At 36.8% G+C, this 19604-nt stretch overlaps 1 protein-coding gene across 6 annotated transcripts in view; it reads left to right on the top strand.

Moving 5' to 3' along the window:
• TANC2 (tetratricopeptide repeat, ankyrin repeat and coiled-coil containing 2) overlaps positions 1 to 19604 on the top strand; it is a 402214-nt gene that overhangs the window by 48405 nt on the left and 334205 nt on the right. The window lies entirely within an intron of this gene.

Raw genomic sequence — 19604 nt, forward strand, 5'->3', positions numbered from 1 at the left:
GAACATGACAGACATAGTCCATTGCCTCATGGAATAGACATATTTAGTGTGGAAGTCAAACATTGTAATTTATTAGTGTTATAAAAGGTCGAGAACAAGGTGTTTAATTATTGGGAGTTATAATTGCTGGAGCTAACCTAGTCTGGGGCATGGGTAAAGGTACATGCTGACTGGTTAGAAAAGTTAGGTAAGTGAGAAAGAATAAAGGATGATTGAACAACTTAGTGACAATGTCAATTTACAGGGCTAGAAAATACTAGCTAGAAAATACTAGAGGAAACTTGTTCAGAAAAGAGGTCCGGAGTGAGGTTTGATTATCCAGATAATAGGTGACAGAGTAATGGCAATGGATGAACTGGAGAGGCAGGGCATTGAGAGAGGATTTTTATTTTTTAAAGATGGGAGGATCTTGAGCATAGTGAAATGCTTATGGAAGGAGCCATTAAAGGAAGACGTTCAAAGTACAGAAGTCAAAGTATAAAAGGTCCCAGAAAGAATGCAGGTGGGTGGATACAGAGCAAAGGTAGGGAATTTGACAAGAATAGATTTATTTTCATAGGAGGAGAAGGTGTGTGTTAATGGACTTTTTATAGGTTTGTTGTAGGCAGTTGAAGGAGTTCTTTCTGATAATTTTGATGGCCTATATTTTTCTTTGTGTTATAGGAGCCAAAACCATTGGCTGAGAGTGATGAGTACAAATGTGAGGTCAAAGAATGTTCAGAGGGAGTTGACTAGAGAAAAACAGTAGATTGCTGAATGGTGGAAAGGGTCGGTTGAAATTTGCAGCCATAGGGGCCAGCCTGGTAGCCTAAGTGGTTAAGTTCGGCGCGCTCCACTTTGGCGGCCCGGGTTCTTGGTTTCGGTTCCTGGGCACAGATCTACACCACTCATCAGCCATGCTGTGGTGGCCACTTACATACAAAATAGAGGAAGATTGGCCACAGATGTTAGCTAGCTCAGGGCGAATCTTCCTCAGCAAAAAAAAAAAAAAAAAAAAAAAAAGAAATTTGTAACCATAGATTTCTAGTGTATCAGTGACTAATAATATGGCTTTCTGCAGTATGGCTTAGCAGCTTTGGTATAGTTGGAATCAGCTTGAATTTTGATTTTGTATGGTATGTGGAACCAGAGAACAAAAGGGCAAGAGAGTTTGGGATTTTGGTGGGAGAGTGATTGAAATGATAAATCAAGAATTCTCATTTGGACAGAGAGGAAACTAAAGACTAGAGGAGACTGATAACTAGGACTCTGAAGCCTTAATTTTTATGGCTACATTTGTTGAAATCACTACCTAAAATCTAGGGGGGGAAAAAGGTTCTATGTAGATTTTTTTGTACCGTGGCATGCCAGATTTTCATTTATGTGCCCATCTTTCTTTCTGGTGATCTAACTAGAAAACTTTGAGATTGTATAGGTTGATAGCAAGATTTGAGTCCAAGATTTAGGTTTCTGTGCCCTTTGCACATCATGGCATGCCCCAATGCTGTTGTTCTTATGTGGTATGTTATGAGACTCTGGTGTCCTATGAACTCCTTTGATATGGTGTAAATTTTCGATCAATGTGCGAAGTTTATTTTTGTTACAACTGAGTGTATTATTAGTTCTATGTCTTTCAGTTTGTTGAGCTAAGTGATGTGGAATAATTTGCTGTAAGAAGTAGAGAATCACTTTAAACTGGTGCCAAAAAAAAAAAAAAAAAGGTCAAGTGTTTTCACTGAGGACTGAAAACTTTGCTCTTACATATAAAAAGATATAGAGAGTAGTACGGTAAACAGTTCTTAAATAACAGCATTTGGATAGCCACATTAATAGTGTGGCAACTCTGCATGCTTTTGTAGGTGTTTGAAAAATTGTTATATGGTAGTAACTATGTTATACATGTTGGCTGCTATTATGATCATATTGATTTCCTACTGCTGTTGTAACAAATTACCACAAATTTAGTGGCTTAAAACAACACAAATGTATTATTTTACATTTCTTACAGTTCTGGAAGTCAGAAGTTTGAAATGGGTATCATATGGGGCTAAAACCAAGGTTTTGGCATAGATGTATTCCTTCTGGTGCCACTAGGAAAGAATCCATTCCTTGACTTTTCCAGTGTCTGCTGGCCACCTAAATTTCTAGGCTTGTGGCCGCATCACTCTGACCTTTGCCTCCTCAGACTCTTCTGCAACCTTTTTCTGTTTTAAGGACTGTTGTGATTACATCGGGCCCACTTGGATCAAATCTAAGATAATCTCCCTATCTTAAGGTTCTTAGCTTAATCACATCTACAAAGTCCTTTTTACCATGTAAGGTAACATATTCACAAGTTCCAGAGATTAGAATGTGGATACCTTTGTGGGACCTTTATTGACTTTGTTCTTTTTCAAAATTTTTTTGGTTATTCTGGGTCCCCTTCATTTTCATATGAATTCTAGGATCAGCTTCTGAATTTCTGCAAAGAAGGTTGTTGGGATTTTGTTAGGCATTGCATTCAATCTGTAGATCAATTTGGGGAGTACAGTTGGCCCTCCATATTGTAAGTTTCTTCACCCGAGGATTCAATCAACCGAGGATCGAAAGGCCTATGATTGCATCTGTACTGAACATGTACAGATTTTTTTCCTTGTCATTAATCCCTAAACAATAAAATATAACAACTGTGTATATAGCATTTACGTTATATAAGTTTTTATATAAGATTATAAGTAATCTAGAGATGATTTTTTTTTTTTTTTTTAAAGATTTTGTTTATTTTATTTTTTCCCCCCAAATCCCCAGTGGATAGTTATGTGTCTTAGCTGCACATCCTTCTAGGTGCTGTATGTGGGACTCGGCCTCAGGATGAACAGAGAAGTGGTGCCTCGATGCGCACCCGGGATCCGAACCCGGGCCACCAGCATCGCAGCGCGCGCACTTAACCACCAAGCCACAGGGCCGGCCCTAGAGATGATTTAAAGTATATGGTCGGATATGTGTGGGTTATATACAAATACTCTGCCATTTTATATAAGGGACTTGAGTATCCCAGAGTTTGGTATCTGTGGGGTCTTGAAACCAATCCCCCACAAATACCAAGGGCCGACTGTATTGCCATCTTAACAATATTAAGGTTTCTAATCCGTGAACCTGGGATGTCTTTCCATTTAGTTAGGTCTTCTTTAATTTCTTTCAATGATGTTTTGTAGTTTTTAGTGTACAAGTCTTATACTTCTTTTGCTAACTTTATTCCTAAGCTTTAAAAAATTTGTTTTTGATGCTATTGTAAATGGAATTATTTTCTTAGTTTCATTTTTGGATAGTTACATTTTTGGATTGTTCATTGCTAGTGTATAGAAATACAACTGATTTTTAATGTATGTATTGTGTCCTGTAACTTTGTTGAATTTGTTTATTAGCTCTAATAGTTTTTTGGTGGATTCTTTAGATTCTGTATATAAGGTCATGATATCTGTGAATAGAGATAGATTTACTTCTTCCTTTCCAATTTGTATACCTTTTATTTCTTTTTCTTGCCTAATTGCTCTGGCTAGAACTTCTAGTACAATGTTGAAAAGAAGTGATGAGAGCACATATCCTGTCTTGTTCTTATTAGAGAGAAAACATTGTCTTTCAGCATTAAGTATGATGGTAGCTGTAGGTTTTTCATAGATGCCCTTTATCAGATTTAGTAAGTTTCCTTCTATTCCTAGTGTGTTGAGTGTTTTTGTCATGAAAGGGTGTTGGCTTTTGTAAAATGCTTTTTTTGTTTCTATTGAGGTGATTATTAGAGTTTTTGTTTTTATTAATATGGTGTATTACATTGATTTTTCAGTATGTTGAACCAACCTTGAATTTCTAGGATTCATTCGTCAATTCTTGAGTGTGAGAAAATTCATCTATGGTACGGTGATCCAAAGACTCATAGTCTGAGATTTCCCTTACATGATCCATTTCACCTTCACCATTAGAGTCTAGAGTGCTGCCATCTATCTTTTTGCGTTCATCATCTCATCTAATGATTGTGAAACGTCTTCATTTGGCAATATTCTTCTTTTTTTGTGTGTGTGAGGAAGATAAGCCCTCAGCTAACATCCGTGCCCATCTTCCTCTGGCAATATTCTTCTCTTTGACATTTTGGGTAGAGAATGAAAATTCTTGTATTCTCAAATGTGTTCTATGAGAGCTTAAAAAAACAAAAAAAGACTACAAAGCTGATGTCTCCAAACTTCTTTTATATTTTCTTGAAAGATGATGTAGTACTTTGGGCAAAGAAATAAGAGAACCAAACAAGGATGTATTAGTGATAATTTATTTCATTGTTGAATCATTCTTTTAGAAAATTCCAGCATGTTTCTATTTTCTTATTTTTTTTTCTATCTTTTACAATGAACATACCATTGTATAATGATAAAGCAATTTTTTTCAAGATCTTTTCTAAATCCTATTATCTTCTCTGGTTAGCTCACATTGTTTCCTAGGCAATGCAGCCTGCAGGAGCTCAGATGATGTTGGCAGCTGTAGTTGAGTTGGAGTGGCAAACTGGGGACATACTGATCCTTGGCCTATGATATAAGGATCCAGAATCTGGGATGGATTAAGAACTCACTCAACTATAAATCTATCTGGATAGCCTATCTGTGACAAAATATTTGATTTAGTTGAAATTTAGAAGTTAGACAACTTAGCCTAATGGGGAGGAAGGATGGGGGTGGGTGCTGAGGTGAAGAAATATTGTGTCAGCTAGCTCCAAGTACTGGCTACAGGGCAGTTTAGGTGCTGACTGAAGAAGCTTTGAATGGGTAGAAAGGGGAAGGCAGTTTATGACCTCTGTTTATAGGTCTTGTATAAATGAGCTTTCATAAGTTAAATAGTACTTGTAATATATGCAAAACTGGCTCTGGAGCCCATCATCAGTTTCTCCCTTTACTTGAGACTCTTAAAATTAATTGTCCTACGTTCCTTCCTTTGCCCTCCAATTTTGAATGAGATTGCATAATTTGAAGCTTTTCAGTGCAGTTCAAAATTTATCAGTTAGGGGAATTATCAAAGATTATCTGTAGACAGAGCTCAGGTAATTTTGTTCAATCCAAAGACTTTTCTGGATATAATTTGTTCAGAAAAGTTCTGGTATGAGTAGACATTTTATGATTATTGTATATTATAATGGGTACTCTAGATTTCCCATAATCCTTCCTGGTCCTAAATTTCCACCTTCTTTTATCTTTGATTATTGTAGGTATTTCCAAAATTATTTCATGGAATGTATCTGAGGCATCTGGCAATTTACCTCAGTCAGTGTTTAATGGAAAGCGATTCTTGATAATATACCAGTCATTCAACGTGCCTTTCAGAGATAGAAAAACATGCAGTTTCCAGACAGCAGACAAATGATTCTTGTATTTTTTCTTGGTCTGGTCCTATTATTGTTATCTTTTGTTTTGTTTTGTTTTTGGTGAGGAAGATTGTCCCTGAGCTAATATCCATGCTTCCTCTATTTTGTATGTGGGATGCCACCACAGCATGGCTTTTGATGAGTGGTGTGTAGGTCTGCTCCTGGGATCCGAACCTGTGAACCCCAGGCTGCTGAAGTGGAGCGTGTGAACTTAACCACTACGCCACTGGGCCAGCCCCTGTCTTTTTTTTTTTTGACATAGGGTCATTACCTTTTTCAAAAGCCCCAGTTCATGCTGCTAGATTTATCTTTATACCCAGTATTCTTGTGGTTCACATTATTGTACTTGTCACTGCTTATTTACTTCTCCCAGTATAGTTATATATATACTCTTTTGAGGTCTTCCATTCTTCCCTATTTGTGAGATTATTCATGATTCCCTTTTTTGGAACCTCTCATGCCTTCAGCAGATTTTTACTAAATGCCTTTGTTTTTTTTGCTGAGGAAGATTTGTCCTGAGCTAACAGCTGTTGCCAATCTTCCTCTGTTTTATATGAGCCACCGTCACAGCATGGCCACTGATAGACAAGTGGTGTTGGTCCATGCCCGGGAACCAAACCTGGGCCGCTGAAGTGGAGCATGCTGAACTTAACCACTAGGCCACTGGGGCTGGCCCCAAATGCCTTTTATATACTAGCTACTGTGCCAGGTACTAGGTCTTCAGTGGTGGTTTTGCTTTTATAGTCTAGTGGGATAAACATATACTAAATAAACACTAAGCAACTATATAGTCATTAATTATGTTGTTCTGCCGTGTTTTCTTTGAGGTTTTCTGTATAGGGAATTATGCTATCTTTTAGATATTTTAAAAATATGCATTTTTAAAATCACAGATATGTACTTAATTGCTTAGCATATCTTTCATTAAAACTATGTATTATAAAATGATATTACCACTTTTTTCCAACATTTCCCATCATATCTGTGTCATTAATCAATGCATCCTTTCCTGTAATGTTTAAAAATTTCTTTGAGATGTTTAGTAAATGCGTGTATGTGTGTGTTTTGTTCCCTTACAAAAATTTCTCTGAAGGGAAGCTCTAGGTTTATAAATGCTCGAAAATGAGTAGCTTTTACTTTAAAGATACGTAGTTTACTTTTCGTAGTAACACCAACAGGTTTGTTTTCAAGGGGACTCTGGAGGCAATATCCAAATTAATATTGTGAAGAGAATCATAAAAAGAGATTTTGTTGGTTGCCTGGATAAGGAAAGATAATAATTAATCATTTGGATCAGTATGCATTCTTGTTTTTATAATTAGAATTCCACAGACAATATCTTAAGTTTATTACTTTTCCTTATTTTTTATTTTCTTACTATTTGAAACATTTTCTTCAGGTCCTATAGGACTTGAAAAGCATTTTAATGGTATAATTTGTGTATTAGATATAGTTCTAATGTCAAGAAACTTGTTTCTAGAATTGGAAAACAAAGGAAAAAAATAAGCCAATCCACCACAAAACCAAAAATGAGAATAAAACATAATACCAAACCACTCAAAATGGAAAAAGATATAGAAAAAGAGATTAAAAAAAAAAAACCTGGCTAATACAATGGAAAATGTCTTCTATAGAAAAGTTAAAGGGAAAACTGAGATTATTTAGTCTGAATATTGCAGACGTGCTTAATAGTTAATTTGATCACATTGTTATAAACATTTTTATGAAGGGGGGTATTGTGGTCATTTTTTGACTAACAGGATAAGAAAAGGGCTTTAAATATGCAGGAGGGATGAACATTGAAAATGAAAATTGATTGTCCACTAATAAAATAGTGCAAGAAGATACTGAGATAAGATATTGAGTCTGCAGCCTTGGTGGACCATTAAGAGAATAGTCAGTCCTTTTCCTGAATGGTTTAGACCAGCTGTCATAAACATAAAAGCTTAGGGACCACGTAGATAACATAATGTTCAAATCAGTAAGTATAAGACAATCAGAAATGATTGGGGGCCTGTGAACAGCTTGTTTGTTATCCTCCTGCCAGGGATTCACTTGCCAGGAATTTGATGATTTCTCCTGAGAGAGTAACATTTTAAAATTTGATTATAAAATTTGGAAAAGTAGGATGAAATTTAGCCATATATTACTGTCATAAATTCAATTAGATCCAAACTGCCATTTCCCACTTAGCTTCAATTTTGTGGAGTTTCTATATTAATATTTTATTACAATAAATTTTCTAGTGGTGTGTTGACTAAGGAAGTCATTTTATCAAAATGTTAACTATGAGATGGATAATTAGCTTTAAATAAGTATTTTATGTTTCATTTCATTCCTTATACATTTCAGTCAATTTTCCTTATACATTTCAGTCAATTTTTATAAAATGGTGTAGGATTAGCAAAGAAAAAAATTTATACTTCAAAAAATGGTCATCATCATAATCAATTTATCCCACCTATCATCATTTTTTAATTAAGTTAACTTTAGAATGTTATTTTGGTTTACTTTTAGATGTGAGATTTTTATTCTTTTTGACTCCTAGTCTTAGTAAATTTTAAAATTTGTCATTCTAATAATAGTCTGTGCCTACACATTTTTTTCCTTTTGAAACTTTGAAGAAGTATACATATATATTAGTAAGGTCTGAGTTAGGCGAAAGTTTGAAGTATGACTAGAATTTTTGTGGTTTTTCATCAGATAAAAATTTGAACTTGCCTAAAATTTCTGTGCCTTTCCCTAACTATACCTGGTGTACTATTATCCTAGGTAGTCCCTGTTGTTCTAGTTAATTCATAACCTGTTCTTGTCTATTGAAACTTACTTATATTGTGTCCTCTTTCCTCTTTACCAAATGAATAATTGATGAACAAGTCTTTGCTCAATTATTCATTTATTTATTTACTCATTTAAGTGTTGAGAGCTTCCCATGACCTAGGCATTGAGGATAAAAAGAGTAAGACGAGGTTTCTGTACAAGGGGTTTGGTTTGGTGTATTGGGTTTATTTGGTTTTGTTTGGTTTGGTTCAGTAATATACAGACTGAAGAAATATAATCGATTAATTCAATAAATATTTATTTGGCACCTACTGTTTACCAGACATTACTCTCCAGTTATGGGCTTGCAGCAGTTAAACAAGCAATTTCATGCCCACATGGGCCTTATATTCTAGTGGAGGAACTGACAATAAACAAACAAGTATAAAATATATCATTTAAAGATAAGTATTTGAATAAAAATAAAGCATAGGAAGAGATGGGTGAGGGCTTTGGAACATAAATCATACCACAAAAGTTGTCTCCCCTTGAGTTAAAGGAGTTGGTCTTTTGCACCACTGTATTAATGAGTCATTGGTGGCTCTAGTTAGCCTAGAGCAGTTCTCTGGAGAAGGGGGAGCAGTTCTGACCCTTTAACACCTGGGGGACAGGTGCATTGATCCTGTAATGGGGATCTGTAAAGGGGACATCATAGTGTCCACTAAAGCAGGGTATCTTTTCTTTTTTTCCACCCCAGTGAGTTTTGTCATAATTTTTCTTGGTGCATTTGCAAAGACTAATGCCAACCTGTAACAGGACTTCTTTTTTTAACTCACTAGATCAAAGTGAAATGAGTTAAAGTATGTGATAGGGCCACACAAAATAAAAAGCATTATACATATTTTAAAAAACAAGAACAAAATGGAATAATAATACTGAGACTTTTAATTTGGATCACTAGATTTAGAAACTTTGTAGTTTCAGTTAATGTTTTAAAAAGATTTAAGTGTTCCTTATTTAAGAATAGGCACTGAGGAGGAGGACAAGAGCATGGGTTCAAATACAGCCTTAAGCATTTATTAGTGATAACTGGGCATGCTATTTCACTTTTCCTTACCTCAGCTTCCTCTTCTTTAAAATGAAGCAAAGATCACTTGTCTTAAGGGGGTTTTGATGAGGGCTAAAGGAGATCATATACATAGAATATTTTACATGTATATAGTATATATTTTTCTCACTTGTATACACACAGAATCTAATACATAAGAAAATACAAATTGAAGAGTTTTAAGATTTACTGTTTAAATTTCATGGTATATTTTATAACATGAAGTATATTTCATATATATCCTTACATGTAACACATAATTTTTTCAAGTCTTTCAAATATTAGTGAAGTAAGTACTTATCAAACTTAGAATTTCTACTCAGTCTCTTAAAAGTAAGATTGGGGGGAAAAAGCCTAAGAATAACACTCAAGATGAATATATAAAAGGAATATTTCATAAATGCTTGAAATATTCTTTTTAGTATTTGTCACCGTATTTATCTTCACTGATAAAAAGGGTAAGTTACTTTTTGGTGTTTACCTTATGTCTTTATGTTTTACATTTATCTATTGACCTTGCTAAATTCACTTATAATTTGCTAATAGTTGATAAATTCTTTTAAATTTTCTAAGTAAATAATCATATTGTCTGTGAAAATGACATTTTTATTTCTTTCTTGCCATTCTTTATACTTTCTATGTCATGTTCTTACTGTTTTTGTACTGGCTAGGACCTCCAGGACTGTGTTGAGTGCAAGTGGTGATAATAAGTGGTTACATTCTTCAGTCTCAGCGGGAATGTTTTCAGTTATTCACCATTAAGTATGATGTTTACTATAGGTTTTTTTAAAGATACACTTTTATAATATTAAGGAACTTCTCTTTTATTTCTAGTTTTGTACAAGTTTTTTTAAAATCATGAAGGAGTGTTGAATTTTATCAATTGCTTTCACTTCATCTGATAATATGATTTATTTCTCTTGTTAATGTGGTAAATTATATTGATTTTCCTGTGTTAAATCATTTTTGCATTTCTGGGTTAAACCCCGCTTGGTCCTGATCTATATATTGGTAGATTTGATTTTGCCCATATTTTGTTTAGAAATTTAGTATCTATGTCAAAAGAGAGGTCTGTAATATTTCTTTCTTGTAACAACCTTGTTGACTTTTGTATCAAGCTTATGCTGTCTTTGGAAAACCAAGTTTAGAAATGTTCCCTATTTTTCTGCTTTCTGGAACAATTTGTGTAAGATGGGTATTATTTCTTCCTTAAATGCTGGTAGAATGCATTGTTGATCATCTGGGCCTAGAGTTTCCCTTGTGTGAATGTGTTTTTACCTTACATAAAAATTTTCAAGTGTATAGAAAATTTAACATATTTTGACATTAACACATGTATGTCCACTACTTAGAATCTACTGTTAACACTTTGCCATAATTGCTTTATTACATGTCTGCCTTCCCATCCCTCTATCCATCCTTCATTTCATCTTATTTTTGGGTGAATTTCAAAGTAGTTGGAGACATCAGTATGCTTTCCTCTAAATATTTAAGCATGAGTATCATTAAGTAGAGTTCAATATTTATTTACTTTTTTCTTTTGAGTAAAATTTATGTGTAATATGATGCATAAATCTGATGTGAACATTTGTTGAGTTTTGACAAACGCATATATCTGTATATCCCAAGCTCCCTCAAGATACAGAATATTACCATCATCCTATAAAGTTTCCTCATGCCTTTTCTCAGTTAATCCTCATATCTACCCCTAAAAGACAACCATTATTATGATTTTTTTCTACCATAGATTACTGCGTAGACTTTTATGTAAAGTTCTTTCACTCAGAATATTATGTTCTGTGATTTATCTATATTATTGAACCTATGAATAATTTATACCTTTTTATTGCTGAGTAGTACTTCACTACTAAAAATGCCGCAGTTTATCCATTTTTCTATTGATGGACACCTGGGCTAGTTTTGGCTGTTATGAATAAAGATGCTATCAAAATTGTTGTACTAGTCTTTTTATGCACATATGTTTTAATTTCTCTTGGGTGAATATGTAAGAGGTGGAGTCAGACATTAGGTATATGCTTAGTTTTATAATAAAATCTAGACTTTTCTCAAAAGCGATTGTACTATTATACCCCTAAAACAATGTATTAAGAGTTTCAGTTGCTCTCCATCCTGGTCAATATTTGATATTGTCAGACTTTTAAAAGTTAGCTCTTAAAAATCTGTCAAGGAGTGACCTCAGCATCATAGGGGAGTGAGCTCTTCCCTTAGTCTCTCCGTGCTAGGATACAACAAAAAGGATATTCATAAACCCACAGAGGATGTTGACACAACACAGTAGACATCTCAGAGATCCACACAGCCATACATCTGAAGGTGGGGGTGCTGGACCCCCCCAGGAGGCAGTGGAAGGAGGTAAGGAGATCTCCTCTCCGTCCTGTGTGGCTGTGGTCTAGGGACAGGACCACAGACAGCAGTGGCTGGCTTGTGACCCTGAGAGAAGGGGGAGAAGGCAGCCCTCCGCAGCAACGCTTGCACTCTTAAGAGTTGCATCCCAGCCTGTGGGAATGCTCTACACAAAGGTGGCTAAGCAATTGTGGGGGTGTCTGCACCAGGCTGGGCAGACAGTGAGTGCAGAGCTGGGGCACTCAGGGTCACACACAAGAAAGAAAGCGCCCCTCCCCCACCGCCTGTCACACCAGCTCAGCCTGATGGCCTGAGCAGGGGATCCCCACCAGAGCACCTGTGCATATGTGTGTAAAGCAGCAGAGGCCAGCAGGCAAATGCACATGATCCCTATCAGCACAGTTTCCAATAGACTGGCACATCTGCCAGAGGTCACAGAGGGCTCAGAAAACAGAGATGCTCCCTCCCCCTCCCGCCCCAGTGGTGGCAGGTGGAATCTGCAATCAGATATGACCACTATGCAATGGCAAAAATTCACCCCATCAAATAGCATGAAGAACAGTCCAGACCAGAAGGAAAATGACATGTACCCAGAAATCAGTCCTTAACTCACAGAAATTTACAATCTAAATGACAGAAAATTCCAAATAGTTATCATAAAGAAACTCAGTGAGTTACAGAAAACTCAGAAAGACAGTTTAATGATCTCAGGAATAAAATCAGTGAACAGAGGGAATTCTTCACAAAAGAGATTGAAACTGTAAAATAAATTCAGAAATGTTGGACATGAAAACACAATGAATGAGATAAAGAAAAATCTGCAGTACTTAAGAAACAGCTGATATTATGGAGTACAGAGTCAGCAGTTTAGAGGACAGAAATATAGAAATGCTACAGATGGAGGAGGACAGAGAACTAAGACTAAAAAGAAATGAAGAAATTTTCTGATAAATATCTAACTCAATTAGGAAATGCAGCATAAGGATTATAGGTATTCCAGAGGGAGAAGGGAGGGAGAGAGGAGCAGAGAGCTTGTTCAAAGAAATAATAGCTGAGAACTTCCCAAACCTGGAGAAGGAGTTGCAATTACATATAAATGAAGCCAGTGGAACTCCTAATTACATCAATATAAAAAGATCTTCTCCAAGGCATATATTAGTAAAACGGCAAAAATCAATGACAAAAAATACTAAGGGCAGCAAGGCAGAAGAAGAAAAGCTACAAAGGAACCCCTGTCAGGCTTTCAGCAGATTTCTCAGCATAAAACTTACAGGCTAAGAGAGAGTGGAGTGATGTATTCAAAATTATGAAAGACAAAAACTTTCAGCCAAGAATACTCTATCCAGTGAAACTATCCTTCAGATATGATGGAGAAATAAAACTTTTGCACATAAACAAAAGCTGAGGGAGTTCATCACCACAAGACCCCCCCATCTCCCACAAAAAATAATCAAAAAGGCCCTCATACCTGGAAAAAAAAAAAAAAAGGGTTTACAAAGCCTTGAGCAAGGAGATAAATAGACAAAATCAGAAAATTGCAATTCCCAATCAGAACAGGTTAGCAAACACTTAATTATAATATTAAAGGGAAGGAAAGCATCAAAAATAACTATAATCACTTCATTTTAATCACAGACTCACAACACAAAACGGAATAAGTTGTGACAACAATAACTTAGATGGGGAGGAGGAAAGGGATGGAACCTGCTGAGACTAAGGAAATAAGAGTCTATCAGAAAATGGACTATCTCATCTATGAGATCTTTTATACGAACCTCATGGTAACCACTAAACAATCAGAACAGAGACACAAGTGATAAATATGAGAAAACCATCATAGAGAAACAGCAAAATGAAGTGGCAGTAGGAAATACACAGGACGGGAAACAAGGGAAATACAGAACAACTAGAAAACAAGTGATAAAATGGGAGTATTAAGCCTCATATATCAATAATCACTCAAAATGTAAATAGATTGAATTCTCTAATCAAAAGACACAGAGTGGCTGGATGGATTAAAAAACAAGAATCAACAATATGCTGCCTCCAGGAAACACATTTCAGCTCTAAAGACAACCACAGGCTCAGAGTGAAGCGATGGAAGAAGATATTCCAAGCTAACGGCAAACAAAAGAAAGCAGGTGTTGCCATACTTATATCAGACAAAGCAGACTTCAAGATAAAATAATAAGAGAGACAAAGAGGGGAAGTATATGATGATAAAAGGGACACTCCACCAAGAGGACATAGCACTTATAAATATATATGCACCTAACACAGGAGCACCAAAGTACATAAAGCAACTATTAACAGACCTAAAAGGAGAAATTAACAGCAACACAATAATAGTAGGGGACCCCAAAACCCCACTTATATGAATGGACACATTATCCAGACAGAAAGTCAACAGAGAAGTAGTAGAATTAAATGAAAAACTAGAGGAGATGGATGTAGTAGATATACGTAGAACACTCCATCCAAAATCAACAGAATACACATTCTTCTCAAGTGCACATGGAACATTCTCAAAGATAGACCGTATGTTGGGAAACAAGGCTAGCCTCAATAAATTTAAGAAGATTGAAATCATATCAAGCATCTGTTCTGACCATAATGCTATGAAACTAGAAATCAACTACAAGAAAAAAGCTGGGAAAGTGACAAATATGTGGAGACTAAACAACATGCTACTGACCAATGGATCATTGAAGAAATTAAAGGAGAAATCAAAAAATATCTGGAGACAAATGAAAATGAAAATACACCATACCAACTCACATGGGATGCAGCAAAAGTGATTCTAAGGGGGAAATTCATAGCAATACAGGCCCACCTCAACAAACAAGAAAAATCTCAAATAAGTAGTCTTAAACTACACCTAACAGAACTAGAAAAAGAAGAACAAACAAAGCCCAAAGTCAGCAGAAGGAGGGAAATAATAAAAATTAGAGCAGAAATAAATGAAATTGAAACAAACAAAAAAGCAGTAGAAAGGATCAATGAAACTAAGAGCTGATTCTTTGAGAAGATAAACAAAATTGACAAACCCTTAGCCAGACTCACTAAGAAAAAATAAATTCATTTCAAATAAATAAAATTAGAAATGAAAGAGGAGAAATTACAACAGATACCACAGAAATACGAAGGATTATAAGAGAGTACTGTGAAAAAATATCTGCCAACAAATTGGAAAATTTAGAAGAAATGGATACATTCTTATACTCATACAACCTCCCAAAACAGAATCAAGAAGAAATAGAGGGGCCAGCCCGGTGGCTTAATGCTTAAATTCACGTGCTCTGCTTTGGTGGCCCAGGGTTTGCCGATTTGGATCCTGGGTGTGGCCTGCTTACCTCTCATCAAGCCATGCTGAGGCGGCATCCCACAAAGAAGAGCTACAACTCTACAACTATGATATACAGCTATATACTGGGGCTTTGGGGAGAAAAAAGAAAAAGAGGAAGATTGGCAATAGATGTTAGCACAGGGCCAATCTCCCTCAAAAAAAAAGAAGAAATAGAGAATCTGAAAAGACTAATCACAAGGAAAGATAGAAACAGTAATCAAAAACCTCCCAAACAGTCCAGGACTGGATGGCTTCTCAGGAGAATTCTACCAGACATTCAAAGATTTGATACCTATCCTTCTCAAACTACTTCAAAAAATTGAAGAATACTGAACATTTCCCTAATGCATTCTACGAGGCCAACATCACCCTAATCCCAAAGCCAGACAAGGACAACACAAAGAAGGAAAGTTATAGGCCAATGTCACTGATGGACATGGATGCAAAATCCTCAACAAAATATTGGCAAACCAAATACAGCAATGCATTAAAAGGATCATACACTGTGATCAAGTGGGATTTATATCAGGAACGCAGGGATGGTTCAACATCTGCAAATCAATCAGTGTGATATACCACATTAACAAAATGAGGAAAAAAACCACATCATCATCTCAGTAGATTCAGAGAAAGCATTTGACAAGATCCAACATCCATTCATGATAAAAACTCTCAGTAAAATGGACATAGAAGGAAAGCATCTCAACATAATAAAGGCCATATATGACAAACCCACAGCGAATATCATACTCAATGGGGAAAAACTGAAAGCCATCCTTCTAAGAACAGGAACCAGACAAGGGTGCCCACTCTCACCACTCTTATTCAACATGATACTTGAGGTTTTGGCCAGAGCAAGTAGGCAAGAAAAAGAAATAAAAGTTTTTAAAATAGGGAATGAAGAAGTGAAACTCTCGCTGTTTGCAGATGACATGATTCTATATATAGAAAACCCTAAAGAATCTGTTGGAAAACTATTAGAAATAATTAACAACTACAGCAAGGTTGCAGGGTACAAAATCAACTTACAAAAATCAGTTGCATTTCTATACTCTAATAACGAACTAACAGAAAGAACTCAAGAATACAATCCCATTTACAATTGCAACAAAAAGAGTATCTAGGAATAAATTTAACCCAGGAGGTGAAAGAAAAGACCTATACACTGAAAACTGTAAGACATTATTGAAAGAAATCGATGATGACAAAGAAATGGAATCATACTCCATGCACATATATTGGAATCCCAATCCCAATCCCAATCCGAATCCGAATCCCAATGGTATTCTTCATGGAAGTAGAACAAAGAATCCTAAAATTTATATGGAACAACAAAAGTCCCAGAATAGCCAAAGCAATCATGAGAAAAAAGAACAAAGCTGGAGGTGTCACAATCCCTGACTTCAAAATATACTGCAAAGCAATGGTAATCAAAACAGCATGGTACTGGTGCAGAAACAGACACACAGATCAATGGAACAGAATTGAAATCTCAGACATAAAACTACACATTTACGGACAGCTAATCTTTGACAAAGGAGCCAAGAACATACAATGGAGAAAGGAAAGTCTCTTCGATAAGTGGTGTTGGGAAAACTGGACAACCACATGCAAAAGAATGAAACTAGACCATTATCTTTTGTCATACACAAAAATTAACTCAAAATGCATTAAAGACTTGAAGGTAACACGTGAAATCATAAAAGTCGTAGAAGAGAATATAGGAAGTACACTCTTTGACATAGGACTTAGAAGGATCTTTTCAAATATGATGTCTACTTGGGGAAGGGAAACAAAAGAAAAAATAAACAAATGGGACTTCATCAGACTAAAGAGCTTCTGCAAGGCAAAGGAAACCAGGAACAAAATGAAAAGACACCCCACCAACTGGGAGAAAATATTTGCAAATCATATATCTGACAAGGGTTTAATCTCCAAAATATATGAAGAACTCACACAACTCAACAACAGAAAAACAACCTGATCAAAAAATGGGCACAGGATCTGAACAGACATTTTTCCAAAGCAGAGATACAGATGGCCAATAGGCACATGAAAAGATGTTCAACATCACTAATCATCAGGGAAATGCAAATCAAAACTGTGCTAAGACATCACCTTATACCCGTATAGAATGGCTATAATCAGCAAGACAAAAAATAACAAATGTTGGAGAGGATGTGGAGAAAAGGGAACCCTCATACACTGCTGGTGGGAATGCAAACTGGTGCAGCTACCATGGAAAACAGTACGGAGATTCCTCAAAAAAATTAAAAATGGAAATCCCATATGACCCAGCTATCCCACTACTGAGTATTTATGCAAAGAACTTGAAATCAACAATTCAAAGAGACTTATGCACCCCTATGTTCATTGCAGCATTATTCACAATAGCTAAGACGTGGAAGCAACCCAGGTGCCCATTGACTGATGAATGGATAAAGAAGATGTGATATATATAAATACAATGGAATACTAGTCAGCCATAAAAAGGACAAAATCGTCCAATTTGCAACATCATGGATGGACCTCGAGGGTATTATGTTAATCAGAATAAGCCAGAGAAAGAGAAACAGTGTAGGATTTCACTCATATGTGGAAGATAAACACATGGATAAAGAGAACAGATGAGTGGTTATCGGAGGGGAAGGGGAGGGAGGTTTGAGAAAGGGGTAAAGGGGTACATATGTATGGTGACAAATAAAAATTAGACTATTGGTGGTGAGCATGATGCAGTCTATACAGAAATTGATATATAATAATGTGCACCTGATCTCCTTGCTCAAAGGGTTGTAAACCTTTGCCTTTTTGTTACAGGTAGGAGGGCTTCCTTCGTCACTTCTTGTAAGGAAGGTCTAGTGGTGATGAACTCCCTCAGCTTTTGTTTTTATTTTATTTTATTTATTTTTATTTTTATTTTTGTGAGGAATATCAGCCCTGAGCTAACATCCATGCTAATCCTCCTCTTTTTGCTGAGGAAGACCGGTTCTGAGCTAACATCTATTGCCAATCCTCCTCCTTTTTTTTCCCCCAAAGCCCCAGTAGATAGTTGTATGTCGTAGCTGCACATCCTTCTAGTTGCTGTATGTGGGTCGCGGCCTCAGCATGGCCGGAGAAGCGGTGCGTCGGTGCACGCCTGGGATCCGAACCTGGGCCGCCAGCAGCAGAGCATGTGCACTTAACCGCTAAGCCATGGGGCCTGCCCCCTCAGCTTTTGTTTATCTGGGAAAGCTTTTCTTTCTTCATCCTATCTGAAGGATAGTTTCACTGGATAGAGTATTCTTGGCTGTAGGTTTTTGTCTTTCAGTATTTTTAATATGTCATTGCATTGTCTCCTAGTCTGTCCAATTTCTGCTGAGAAATCCACTGAAAGCCTGATAGGGGTTTCTTTGTAGGTTATTTTCTTCTGCCTTGCTGTCCTTAATATTTTTTCTTTGTCATTGACTTTTGCCAGTTTTGCTATTATATGCCTTGCAGAAGGTGTTTTTTGCAGTGATGTAATTAGGAGTTCTGTTGGCTTCATGTACTTGCAAGTCCAGTTCTTTCTCCAGGTTTGGAAAGTTCTCAGCTGTTATTGCTTTGAACAAACTCTCTGCTCCTTTCTCCCTCTGGAATACCTGTAATTCTTACGTTGCTTTTCCTAATTGAGTCAGATATTTCTTGAAAGATTTCTTCATATTTTAAAAATCTTAGTTCTTTCTCCTCCTCTACCTGAAGCATTTCTATATTTCTGTCTTCTAAATCACTAATTCTGTCCTCCATAACATCAGCTCTATTTTTTAGGGTTTCTAGATTATTTTTTTTCTCATTAATCGTGTTCTTCATATGCAGAATTTCTTTTTTTTTTTTTTTTAGAGCTACATTCTCTTTGATGAAGTATTCCTTCTGCTCATTAATTTTATTCCTGAGCTTATTGAACTGTCTTTCTGGGTTTTATTATAATTCATAGAGTTTCTTTATGACAGCTATTTTGAATTCTCTGTCATTGAGATTGTAACTTTCTGTGACTTCATGATTGATTTCTGGAGACTTGTATTTTCCTTCAGCTCTGATGTGTTGGCTGTAGTTCTTCATGCTTTTTGATGAATTGATCCTTTGCTGGCACGTTTGTTGCAGTATCAGGTTGCAGATTCCACTTGCCATTGCTCAGGGGGAGAAGGAGCTCTGTTTGCTGATCCTGCCCCGTCTGCTGGAACTTGTGCATGTAGGGTTGCTCTTTGTTTCCGAGGGCTGGCTTCAGCTGCTCTGTAGGTTGCGTTCACATGGGCAGGGCCTCTGCGCTGGGTGAGCAGGTTGGCCACCAAAGGCGGAGCCTCTGTGCTTGGCAGGAGACTGGCTGAGCTTCTGGGCTCCAGGTGGGAGGGGAGCCTATGCGGGGGCTGAGCTGCCACTCTATGGGTCCCGTGGGCTGCTCTGCTCCAGGGGCAGGGGCACCTTCTGAACAGGTGGGTCGACTTCTCCCCTGCTCTGTGCTGCACCACCACTTGGTCGGAGTCACAGGCTGTCGTGCTCTGTGGGCAGTGGTGCCCTCTGAGTGGGCGGGGTGCCTTCTCGCCTTCGCTGTGGTTGCTGGCTGGTGCCTTCACTGGGGTTGAGCTGCCACTCGGTGTTGAGTGTTCCTATCAGTGGAACTGCTGCTGCACGTGCCAGTGGTTACTCCTGCAGGC

The sequence above is a fragment of the Ceratotherium simum genome, chromosome 16 (genome assembly GCF_057802395.1).
Source record: "Ceratotherium simum simum isolate JZ-2026a chromosome 16, ASM5780239v1, whole genome shotgun sequence".
NCBI classification, from domain to species: Eukaryota; Metazoa; Chordata; class Mammalia; order Perissodactyla; family Rhinocerotidae; genus Ceratotherium; species Ceratotherium simum.